Here is a 12,414-nt window from a genome sequence, read left to right as displayed (position 1 = left end):
AAGGTATGAAATATTCAAAAAAAAAATTAAAGTCTAGTTTTTTAAAATGTTCTAGTTGTCTAATCTGAGTATGGAGAAGAAAACAGAGTGTGTGCTTCTTCTGAGAGGCATCAAATGTGACCTGGGCCTTCTGTGCAAGGGTCAGGTGGCAATTGCTTCTCAGAAACAATTAATAGCCTAGGACAAAACCGGTAGCACTGAAAATGGAAGCTCACATTAGGCAAGACTTCCTCAAGGCCAGAAGAGTGACTTACTGTGGTGGCCATGAAAATGCACTCAGGTCTCCTGCTAGGGGAGCATAGTTGGCCAATGGCCCCAGTGTTCCCCCTCTGGACCCACTTGCACACTCGGGCCAAGGTCCTGAGCTGCTCCCCAGATACCACAGCAAGGGTACTGAGGCAGGCTCATTCCAGTGAGATGCAGGGCTCCTCCAAGGGGAACTTTGTCTCAAGTACTCCCTATAGACCTGCTTAAATCTTTCTTGAAATTTTAGTATAGTCTGAGATTCTTCTTGCCCAATCTTCCTTCCTTCCTTCTCTCCTTCTACTGGTGTTAAACTTGTATTGCAATCCGAAAGTTTTCCTTGTCTTTCCTGCTTTCTTCTCCAAGAAATTTCTTGCACATCTAATCCCATCTTGGCATTTACTTCTTGGCAGGCCTGAACTAATGCACCTAGCATTTCTTTTGGTCCAATCAGCTGAGTGCTGTTGTTGCTACAAAAACAAAACAGATCATACAGAGAGATTGACTGTCTCTTTCAGGGTGAGACAAGAAGACAAAGACTAAGTATATTTCTGATGTCCTAGAGAAGGCAAGAGTGAGAGTCTCTTTTTTTTTTTTTTTTTCATTGACCCATCATAAAATAATTGTTTCTCCTATAACTTATTTGTAAGACAGGGACATAGTACTATATTAGGAGTTGACAAACTTGTTAGCCATTTGGCATGCTGAAAAGCCAGGGAAAAAAGGGGCAGCATCAATGTTGATGTTGGAACCTCCTTCAACCAGAATGTAGCACTTTGTCTCCAGCTCTCCAAAGAAGCTACAGATACAGATGAGCTGTGAGCGGTCCATAAGGGAGAGGTAAAGGCTGGTATTTTATTGGCCTCAACAGTTTCCTTGTCTACTTTTGTATCACTTACTCGTCAACAAGATGTACGCTCCACAAGATAGATGTTTGCATCTCTCTGGTTCAGTACCATACCCCAATTGCATTTCAAGTGCATGGTGCATGTTAGGTGTGTTTAAGAAAGATTTGTTGAATAAACATAAGCCTGTCTGTACCAGTACCCATTCAGGGCAATGGTTTCTGCTATCTATGGAAGTTGTGTGGGTGAAGGTATGGAGCAGAGTGGAACAGGGCATTTTCACCTTGCATTTTCCATATCTGAGAAGTAAATGACCAGTAGGAGGCTGTCACTGGGTCTCTCTACAACTGCCGGTACTCAAAAGTGATTCTGCTCAGGAATTAAAAAGGGGCCAGGGTCCTTCTGCATTATCTTGCCCAGAGCCCCTCTCAGGGTTGGAAAATGATTTCTTTACAAGTTTTGAATGAATCCTTCTACTCCATTCTTCCCAGAACACCACCCCACTACACACACACACACACACACACACACACACACACACACACACGATGACAAGGAAAGAGTATGCAACACTGTTACAAAGGGTTGAGTGAATGTTCCAAAGCATTACTGTGTTAGTTGGGATTTATTTCAATTCTGAAAAAAAAAATACCCCCAAATTACATGAACTTAAACAAGAAAGAGTTTATTGAACTTCAAGTAGATAGCCCAGTCCTGGTAAGGTGTCATTCCATGGTGTCAGGAACTCAAGCTGCTTCTAATTTGTTGTCCTGCAATACACGGCTTTCCCAAGTTTTCCTTATAATGAAAGATCACGCCAGCTCCAGCCACCACAACTACCTTCCAGAAAGAAGAGAATGGAAAAAGAAGGGAGCATCTCCTTCCTTTAAGGATAATTTCCAGAGCTGCACCATCATGTTTACTAATATCCTACTGGCCAGAGTTTTCAAATGGCCACAGCTAATTGCCAGGTAGACTGGAAAAACTGTAGTTTGTATTCTGGGCAACGAGGTGCCCAGTAAAAAAGAGGACAAATATTGGGACCTCTAGTAGTTTCTAGCACTTTGGCTTTTTGGCTAAAATATATACCTGAGATAATACCCTCTCCACAAGGAGTTACCATAGCCTGCCCAAAGTCCAGGATCACTTGCAGTTCTCTGCATTGAATCAGATGTGACTACCTGTGATCTGGTACTGTAAAGTTATCTGTTACACATACTCCCAATGTGTAACCCTGGAGTAGGAATAGAAAAACACAATAAGACTCCCACTTGGAAAAGAAGAGAATAGAGAATGGAAAACACAGAGCAGTCACTGGTCCATCACCATTCTTCAGTCCCACAGAATATGGCATTCTTGAGGGATCCTTGTTTTTCATAGACCTAGGGGTTACAGAGTCACATGGTTCAGCAGGCCAAGCATTTGATTTATTTGACAATACAACTCTATCAAAAACTTAATAGGTTTCCGATCTTTCTTCTGGTCAGTTCTATGCATAAGTTATAACAATCTAAGATCTTATTAGATGTGTTTTTAAGACTGAGCACTCTTTTCTTTTCTTACTGCTGTCTGTATTCTGCCCACCCCCAGACCCATCTTAATGGCAACTGTCCTGAGGCTAGGTGAACCAATAAGCTGTTGGCAAAGAAAACACTCCTAATCAAATCTTACACTCTTAATTTAATCTGTGCTGCTAGACTGGCTCTTACTGTCTAGCAGAACACTCAACAGAAAGTGACTGAAAAAGCTATATGAGCCTTATCTCTTTCTAAGGCTGTTACTCAAATTCACAATTTCTAACTCCTTCAATTTGGGGTGCAGAGACAGCTAACATTAAACATGCAAGGACCTAAATTGCATCAACTTAATTGCAGGTAACAGGCTGAGTGCCTCCCCTAGCTAATCTCACTAAGGGTATGTGTGTGTTTTGCAGAGAGTTGTGGGCATCCCTGCTGCACAGTTCCCTGACTTGGGGAATCTAGCTGTGGCTCCATCTCTTAACAGCCATGAGCAGTAGACCCCAATGCCTCTTGCTGCTAGGGTTCCCTTTGCCTAGCAGGCAAGCATCTTAGAGGTTTACCAGGGAGCTGGCTAACTCCCAGCCACCCTTCCCAGCCAGATGAGCCAGTGTCAGGCTGCTCCAGCCACCCCTCCTTCTGCCTGTCCACTTCACCTGGATTCTCTTCTCCCGAGCAGATCAGCAAGTCCTGTCTAGGCAGATGTGTCAACTGGGTCAAGGAATACCACACTTTCTTTCTCTCTGGTGCTTCCAGTCTCACAACTGAGCTTCTGCAGCCACCTCAGCACCCTCATTTGACTTTGGTGGGGAAATAAAATGTTGTTCACCAGGAAAACAGTACTCCTGAAGATTCTGACCACTCGTCCTTCCCCGTTGTCTGCTTATGAAGACCACAGACTTGTAGTTGGGCATGGGGAATTTCTGTGGTAGATTACATTCTGCAAACACTTAGTAAACTCTGAAAGAGCTACCTCTTCACATTGTGGTGTACTTAAGGTCTCTTTGTCTTCAGCCTTTGGCCTTAGTTCAAAAGTCAGGGCATGGGTATCCACATGCAAAAGAATATATTTAGACCCCTAGCTTACACTATATACCAAAATTAATTCAGAAGGAGTCAAAAACCCTAAATTTAAGAGCTAACATTATAAAACTCTTAGAAGAAAAACAGGTATAAATTTACATGACCATGGATCAGGCAATGATTTCTTAGATATGACACCTAAAGCACAAGCAACCAAAGAAAAGGAGAAAATTTTTATGTTGCCAAAATTACAAACTTTTGTGCTTCAAAGGATACCATCAAGAAAGTGGGAAGACAATCCACAGAATGGGAGAAAATCTTTACAAACAGTGTATCAAATAAGGGTCTGCTATGCACAACATACAAGGAACTCCAACAACTTAGCAATAAAAAGACAAATAGCCTTATTAAAAATGGACAAAGAATTTGAACAGACATTTCTCCAGAGAAGATATACGAATGACCAAGGAGCACATGACAAGATGCTCAACATCATTAGTCATTAGGGAAACGCAAAGCAAGACCACAGTGGATACCACTTCACACCCACTAAAACTGACAAAAAATAACAACAACAAAAGATGCACAATAACAAGCATTGACATAGATATGGAAAAATTGGAACGCTTATACTTTGTTGGTGAGAATGTAAAATGGTGCAGTCACTTTAGAAAACAATTTGGGCTGGGCACGATGGCTCACACCTGTAATCCCAGCACTTTGGGAGGCCGAGGCAGGTGGATCACCTTAGGTCAGGAGTTCGAGACCAATCTGACCAATATGGAGAAACCCCATCTCTACTAAAAATACAAAACTAGCTGGGCGTAGTGGCACATGCCTGTAATCCCAGCTACTCGGGAGGTTAAGGCAGGAGAATCATTTGAACCCGGGAGATTGAGGTTGCAGTAAGCCGAGATCATGTCATTGCACTCCAACCTGGGCAACAAGAGCAAAACTCCATTTCAGAAAAAGAAAACAATTTGGTAAATCCTCAAAAAGTTAAACAGAGTTACTGTATGATCCACCAATTCCTAGGTATATATATACCCAATAGGACTGAAAACCTCTGTGTACCCAAAACCTTGTACATGAATATTCATAGCCAAAAGAGGAAACAATTCAAATGTCTACCAGCCTATGAACAGATAAATAAAGTGCAGTATATTCATACAGTAAAATATTAGCCATAAAAGGGAATGAAGTACTGATGCATGCTATAGCACGGATGAACCATGAAAATGGTATGTTATATGAAGGAAGTCAGACACAAAATGTCAAATATGTGATATATTGAGAATGGGTCAAACCAAATGAGACTTTTTCTCTTTATTGGTGGTTGACAGGGCCTGGGGGAGGGAGTAATGAAAAATGATTGCTAATAGGTATAGGGTTTCTTTTAGGGGTGACAAAAATGTTATAAAGTTAGATAGTGGTAATTATTGCACAACCTTGTGAATATATTATAAACCACTGACGTACATACCTTAAAAGAGCATATTTTATGGCATGTGAATTATATCTCAGTTTGTTTTTTAAAAAAGTCAGCAATAGGAAGAATCCCATTCAACCTCCCAGTTACAGGTGGAAGTAATTTGGTATAAGTGGGTTAGATTTTATCTGAAAACCTGACTATAGCTGCCAAACTAGAAGCAGTTTTTAGTACATGTTTTAATGCATTTACTAACTTTTATCCGAAAGTGATACACTTACAGGAGCATATCTTATATACAGGCACATCAGTTGTGCCACTTAAAACAGCATTCCTCATTTCCAACTGCTTTGAGTGGACAGATGTACACACTTTGTTTTCTTCTAAGTTATGCACAAACCTAAGGGCTTGCAAGCACCATACATACACACTAATCTTCCTCTTTTCTTTCTTTCACAATAGTTCCTATAATCCCAAGTCAGTACCTGTTCAAAATCGGCCAAAATAAATGATAAATCTCAAGATATTGCAATCTATGGGTGAGTCTCCAAGATGTCCACAGGATCCAAATGAAAATCAGAGTTGTGATAGAAGAATGGCTGTATAGACTCTAATCAAAAGATTGATTTTTGTGTAGTTGTTCTTTTCTAAAAAACAAATTCTGAAAAATTCTGAGTTGTCTTTGAGAAGCAAAGGACAATGTTGAAGGGTATAAAGGAGCTAATCAAGAAGAATAAAAATAATCTCTTGGTAAAACAACTGAAGTTTGTAATATATTTACATCATAAAGACCACAATGTAAAAAATAAAATCAAAATAAGTGTCTAAAACCAACTGCAACAGCTCATTTCTCTTTTTAAAAATGGAACTGAGCATCTTATTCGAAGCTATTTTTGTTTGCATTATATTATTGCAAATAAACATTCTGAATGATAGAAAGAAGTTGTAATCATATAATTTGCTTTCAGTGTTTTTGTATTAACTCATTAGTCAAACCAATCAGTGAAACATAGTTTACAAAAACATAGCCATTTTTTTGTAAGCATATTATGAATAACATAGAGATGCTTTACTAATTTGATAATTAAGACCCATTATTTGGCTAGAGAGGACCAATTAAGTAAGAATAATTTAACTCTCTCTCTCTGTCTCTCTTTCTCTTTCTCTCTCTCTTGGCTGACTAAGCTTGGGGGAGAATAAAAGAATAAAGTAATCATACTGCGTTAGAACTAGTAAAACACATTAGAGATTAACTTGGGGGCATGACTACCGAGGAATTTAGTGAGTTGGCTTCATGGGCAGTCTAGGTAACCCTTAAGTTAGATGCAAAATGTTATAGGAATGTGCATAAGTGTATTTTTGGGGGTAGTGAGAATGTATAATCCTAGAAGATTATGAAGCCAATGTGCTGAAGAGTGATGGATGAGGACAATTGTCCTGGGACTTTGGAGGTGCTGTTAGATGGTCCTGGAAATTCAGAACCAGTCCACTGCACAGCCAGAGATGACATGGGCTCAGTGATTCCAAAGCCCTTATAGTCAAGAATGTGAAATGCAGGCAGACCAGAGAAAAGAGCAATGGACAGTTCCTGATACACTCAGCTTACCCGCTATACAATCTACAAGCATCCACATGCCCTCATGTGCTATGGAGATAAGTTATTCCAAAATACCATGGTCCCATCAGCCTGGAGGGTCTGGACTACTGGGAATATATATACATATACGTATACACACACATATACGTATATATGTGTACATATATACGTATATGTGTGTGTGTATACATATATATGGCAAGGAAGAATGAGAGGTCGTGGTGTCATGGACAGAAGAAGAAAAATTAGCAAATGTTGGTTTGGTAGGGTAAGCAAGGGTTTGACTTTTAACACGTGATATTCAAGGAGCAGACAGAACACCAAGGTTTAGTTGATCCAAAAGCAACTGGAAAGACAGAAGTAAAGCTAGATGCTCCTACTATAGGGAAATTCATTCCCCATCAGTATTTCCTCCTTTTGGGGCTCTCTTGATTCATCCCCATGACCACCACTGCACTCACTCCCAGGAGTGCATGCTGCTTTCCTCTTTGACCTGCAGCAGTGTGCTAACCTGGTTTATTTGGGTTCATGAGAACAAAATTTTAGCCTTTCCCAATTCTGCCTTCAGTGACCTCACATTGGTAGCCTGCAATTGGCTATGGTAGTGCAATTTCTATTTTCATCATAGAAATTAGCAAATGCTACAAATTAGGATCCCTCCTCCAAATGGGTTGTTAAATATTTACCAGCGTTTACCAATCACTGCCTATAAGTGAACAGAGATACAGAGTGTGTGGGGCCTTACACAGAATGGCCAAGGAAGACCTCACTGTTAGGGCAGCATTTGGGAAGACTAAGAAAAGGTGATAAAATGAACCATGCAGGTATCTGGGGAAGAGCATTCTTGTTACAGGAAACAGCAAATGTAAGGTACCCAGTGCAGGAGTGTCCTTGGTGTTCAAGGGATGGCAAAGAAGGCCTGTGTGGCTGGAGCAGAGTGAGTGAAGGAAATAATGGTAGGGGATGAGGTTAGAGAAAGATGAAGAAAGGAGGAGCAAATCATGAAAAACCTTTTAGACGACTATAAGGAGTTTGGTTTTTACTTTGAGAGAAATGGGGAGACACTGGAGGGTATAGAGCAGTAAAGGGACATGAGTATGACATAGACCTTAAAAGGATTACTCCTTTTAATCCTTCATGTCAACTTTATGGATGCTAGGACCAGAAGGCTAGTGGTGGAGGGGATAAGAAGTGTTCATATTCTAGATCTGAATACAATAGAATTGTTATTAGTAAGCAGCTTTCAGCTCAATAAAAGAAATGTGTTTCTAATAAGCGTTTTTGTCATCTCCAATGAAGTACCAAGCTTCCTCTACGGAAGCTTGGAAATAATCAGGCAGACGCTTGATATCCCTCACCAGAGATAGTATAGGGGAGTTTCCCATGTTGGAAGGAGTTTACACCCACTGACCTCTAATATTCTTCAATGGCCTGGGGCTTGGCTACACAAGAAAATGCTTGTTATAATTTGATGACTGATGACTGAGTTAGGGCTAAGGGAGCAAATAGGGTTAGATATATAAATTGAAATGGCTTCATTTCTGTAATAAATATGTTAATGGTTATTTCAGAGATATATTTATGACTTGGACATAGGCATATCTAAGTGTTTGGGGCAAAGTGGACGGGGCAGTAGTTTCGCGTTCGTGTTGCTCTCCGTGGTGCTGAAACACCAACGGCTGAGGGATAATGTTCTCCTAACTCACTGACTCTTCCTACTTGGAGGTGAGGCCACCTGACTTGTGAAATCACATGAGGTAGAGATGGGTTGAGTTGGGGAGGCTTGAGAACAAAGAAAGTAAGGGTGTCTTAGAATTCAGGATATTACAGCTGGAAAGGGTTTCAGGGAGTATCTAGTCCAATTGCTTAATCTTGCAACTGAGAAAACAGAGCAAGTCCATTTGCAGGTAGCAGAGGTCCAGGACCCAGTATATCTCATCCTGGGATGAGATAAAAGTGAGAGGGGGCTAGTCCTGTGGGGTTATTCTTAACATTTCCACCAGAAGTTTCTACGACTTGAGTTCTACCTCATTGTGTGACCCTGTTCACTATACCAGTGAATAAGCTTCCTCAGAAACATGTCCTGGTTTGTGCATGAATTTCCCTGATTTATACCTGGAACCCCCCAATCTGGACTTGACATCCTTAGGTGTAATGGAATCTCTGGTTGATGTCACCCCAACTTCCCAGGCCTCTGTAAATGACCACTACTTTTTACTAATGTTACCATGCATCTAATTGGTTTGTCATACTTTCTGAAGGACTCGACGGAGCTGGGTATGCACTAACATGTTATACTTGTCCTTGTGTGGCTGTTTATTGAGGCTGTAGATCTGCCATTTGGTAGAATACAATTACTGAGGTTGTAGAATAGGGAAAAGAACACATGGGTAAAGCACCAGGTAACCAGTCCTGCAGAGACTTAGTGATGTAAGAACTCACATCATAATCTTGTTAATTTTTTTTTTTGAGACAGGGTCTTGCTCTGTTGCCCAGGCTGGAGGGCGGTGGCTTGATGATGGCTTACTGCAGCCTCAAACTCCTTGGTTCAAGCAATCCTTCTGCCATAGCCTCCTGAATAGCTGGCACCACAGTTACATGTTACCATGCCTGGTTAATTTTTTATTTTTACTTTTTGTAGAGACAGGGCTCCCCTATGTTGCCCAGGCTGGTCTTGAACTCTTGGACTCAAGTGATCCTCCCACCTTGGCTTCCCAAAGTGCTAGGATTACAGGCATGAGCCACCACGCCTGGTTAATTTTTACAAATGAAAAATAAGAGTAAGCGTCCGCCGAGGTAGGTAATCACACTGAGTCAAGCTCGTGGGATTTTTTTTTTTTTTTTGCCTGAATTATCTAGGTAAACACAGATCTGCCTCAGAAATAAATGACTTATATATGTAAAGGAGCTACATTAAATCTTAATTTTAAAATTTCATTAAATTCTAATTGTGTGTATGTTTTTTAACTGGGCTGACAGACATTAATAACTACTGAAATAGTGAATTGCCATTGGCTCTGGATCTGTAAATAGAACAAAGCCATCTGTTGGGTAGAGACCACGGAAGCTCCTGCCTGGCCTCCCAGAGGCTCATTGTAACCTTGGGTCACAGATGGATGTGGCTCAGCTACCCTGAGTACTAACTTCATCTGGCCTCAAAGCCCCAGAGCCAAGAGCAGGTGTGAGCCACATGCCTAGTTTCCCCAGGGGCTAGGAAAAGCCGCCTTGAGACCCAGGCTGCAAACAAAAGCTGGTAGAGGAGACTTTCCTAGCTGTTTCAGACTGTACCATAGATGTGAAGCTCAAAGAGGAAGGGAAAAGTCGGCCTTCCTTATTCCAGCCTCTCCTACCTGCCTGTGCCCAAGAGTGTTTCAGACCCAGAGATAGTTTGACCAAAATGGATCTCCAAGTTTGAGCCCTGGTGTTCTTACCATTTTGCTATTTAAAGTCTGCACAGGTATTCAGAGAACTGTCTGAACGGCCATGTCCCCCAGCATCTCCCTAACTAACTCACTCAATTTTTGCAAGGGGTCATTTTTCAAAGAAACACCTCTGGCTGGGTGTGGCAGGGCATGTCAGTAATTCCAGCTACTCAGGAGGCTGAGGCAGGAGGATCCCTTTTGCCCAGGAGTTTGAGGCTGCAGTGAGCTATGGTTGCACCACTGTACTCCAGCCTGGGCTCTGTCAAGAGACTCCAGCTGGAGACTCCAACTCTAAAATGGGGTCTCTTTATTTTTAGAGACCCTATCTCTAAAATAGTAAGTAAATTAAAATTTTATAAAATAAAAAAAGAAACATCTCTGCCTCTGCTAGTCTGCCTAGAAGGTCTTCTGTTTTTCTTTTCTCAATTTTATTTCCCACTTGAGTCAATGTATTATTTCCTTTCCCTGATGTAAGAAAATTTCCTCTTACAAATGATTTTTAGCCAATGAACAAAATGCACTGGCAAGGACAGGGGCCTCCATCTCTCATGCAATCCAGAGAGATTCCTGTGAGCTGAGGTTTGCTCTTGAGAACGCCTGTTTGGATGCAGAGGGTTAGAATGCAGCTAAAGAAGGACCCTTGCCCATGGTCCTCAGGTTTCGGTGGCTCAGGGTTTGTCTGACACCAGCGAGGTTTGAAGAGGGAGTCAGGGTGGCCAGGGATTAAATAAATGGTTGGAGGTAAGGGAGGCTCTGGAAGGGCTGAGCCGTGTTCCCGTAAGGTCCTCAGGAGGCCAGGGCGCAGCGCCTGATCCTGTATTGCAGGCTGAAGCGGCTTAATTGCTGGTAATTAAGGCAGGATCTATAGTTTCTGGGCATGCCTAGTGGGGGAGGGGCTGGGTTTCTGGCCTTGGATGAGCTGCAGGAAAGCAAACGGCTGCTCCTCTGAGCTTACAGCTCAGACACTCCCAGCAGGGCCTGTTGCTGGGCAGTTTTCAGCACTAGGAGTCTTTGCAAACCTGCTCTTTGGGGATGGAGAATTGTCTTTTCAAAGGAAATCAAAGTAGAATCGGAATAGTTAACCTTTATTGAGAGTTTACCATAGGTCAGGAATTGTGCTAAACACATTTAATTCTCAAAACATCTCAATGGGTGAATTTTTAATTGATGATGATAATAAAAGATTGGATAATTTGCTCAAGGTTCACAGTTCACACAGAATGCAAATTTAGTTAATTGGATTCCAGAGTCTATGTTTGCAGGCACCATGCTCTTCTGCGGAGATTGCAAGCTGGTAGCCTATGAGCCTTCAGTGTGCCTGATCCCCACATTGCTTGAAATGTAAAAATGTTCAATAAAATTAAGGATTTCTGGCTTTTTGAAAAAAATGATAATGTCTTCCAACACTGGCCCAATTTTTGCATGGCAACAATGAATTGGGACTGAGTAGCTGTTGCCCCTTCTAGAGAGGGAATCTCCAGTTTTTCTGTTTGTACTGCTTCTTCTTGCCAACCTCCTAGTCCATTTCAATCATTTATGAAAATGACATGCCTGGCCCTCGGCATTTTGAAATTGTGACACTGCCTTTCGTCAAGCAAAATAGAATAAGACATAAGAGTATGAGCTGGAATAGAGAAATGAGGTGGTGAGACCCAGTTACACGAGCCACAAGTGTCTTTGCACTTAGTCATACACGCCAAGAGCACAAGCTCATCGCCGAGGCCAATTTATCCCTAGTCTCATTTTCAAGTTCACAGATAAGCAGAGAAGGGCTGGCTCAGGGTGGGGGTAGAAATGTACAGAAATTTCAAGAAGCATTGTAGTCTGAGACAAGCAACTTTTCCCATCTACTTTTAGGATATTGCTTTTCATAAAGCTTTGCCATAAGTTCTGCTTTATCATCTCTGCCTGAGCTTCCAGCTGGACAGACTCCGAAATCTAAAAGCCTGCAACTTCCAAAGGAGGACATTTAGTTGCCCAAGGCTGTACAGCCACACCAGGCTGATTGCTTCTGGGTAATCAAGTGGGAAATTTCATCTGCGTTTAGGGTTTCCTGTGCCATCAGTCTTCTCCAGATGCCTGCAGAGTTGAGATTCACGTACCCACACCAGGAACACTGTCCCTTAAAGGGCTGTAGTGCTTTTTGGGAAGTAGAGTAAATAAAATGATCTATTAGTTTTCTTTAACCAGAAGAATCAGTCACTCTGGTTAAGGCAAGGACCATCATGTGGTGATGTGATGTTGAGGTCCAGCTTTTGAACTCTTCAGAGTAAGCCGAGAATGATCTTACATCAAGCACCTCCAGAGAAGCATGGACCCCTCAAGTCCACTGCGACCT

The sequence above is a fragment of the Mandrillus leucophaeus genome, unplaced genomic scaffold, assembly GCF_000951045.1.
Source record: "Mandrillus leucophaeus isolate KB7577 unplaced genomic scaffold, Mleu.le_1.0 Scaffold281, whole genome shotgun sequence".
Lineage (NCBI taxonomy): Eukaryota > Metazoa > Chordata > Mammalia > Primates > Cercopithecidae > Mandrillus > Mandrillus leucophaeus.
This window is presented reverse-complemented; position numbering follows the sequence as displayed.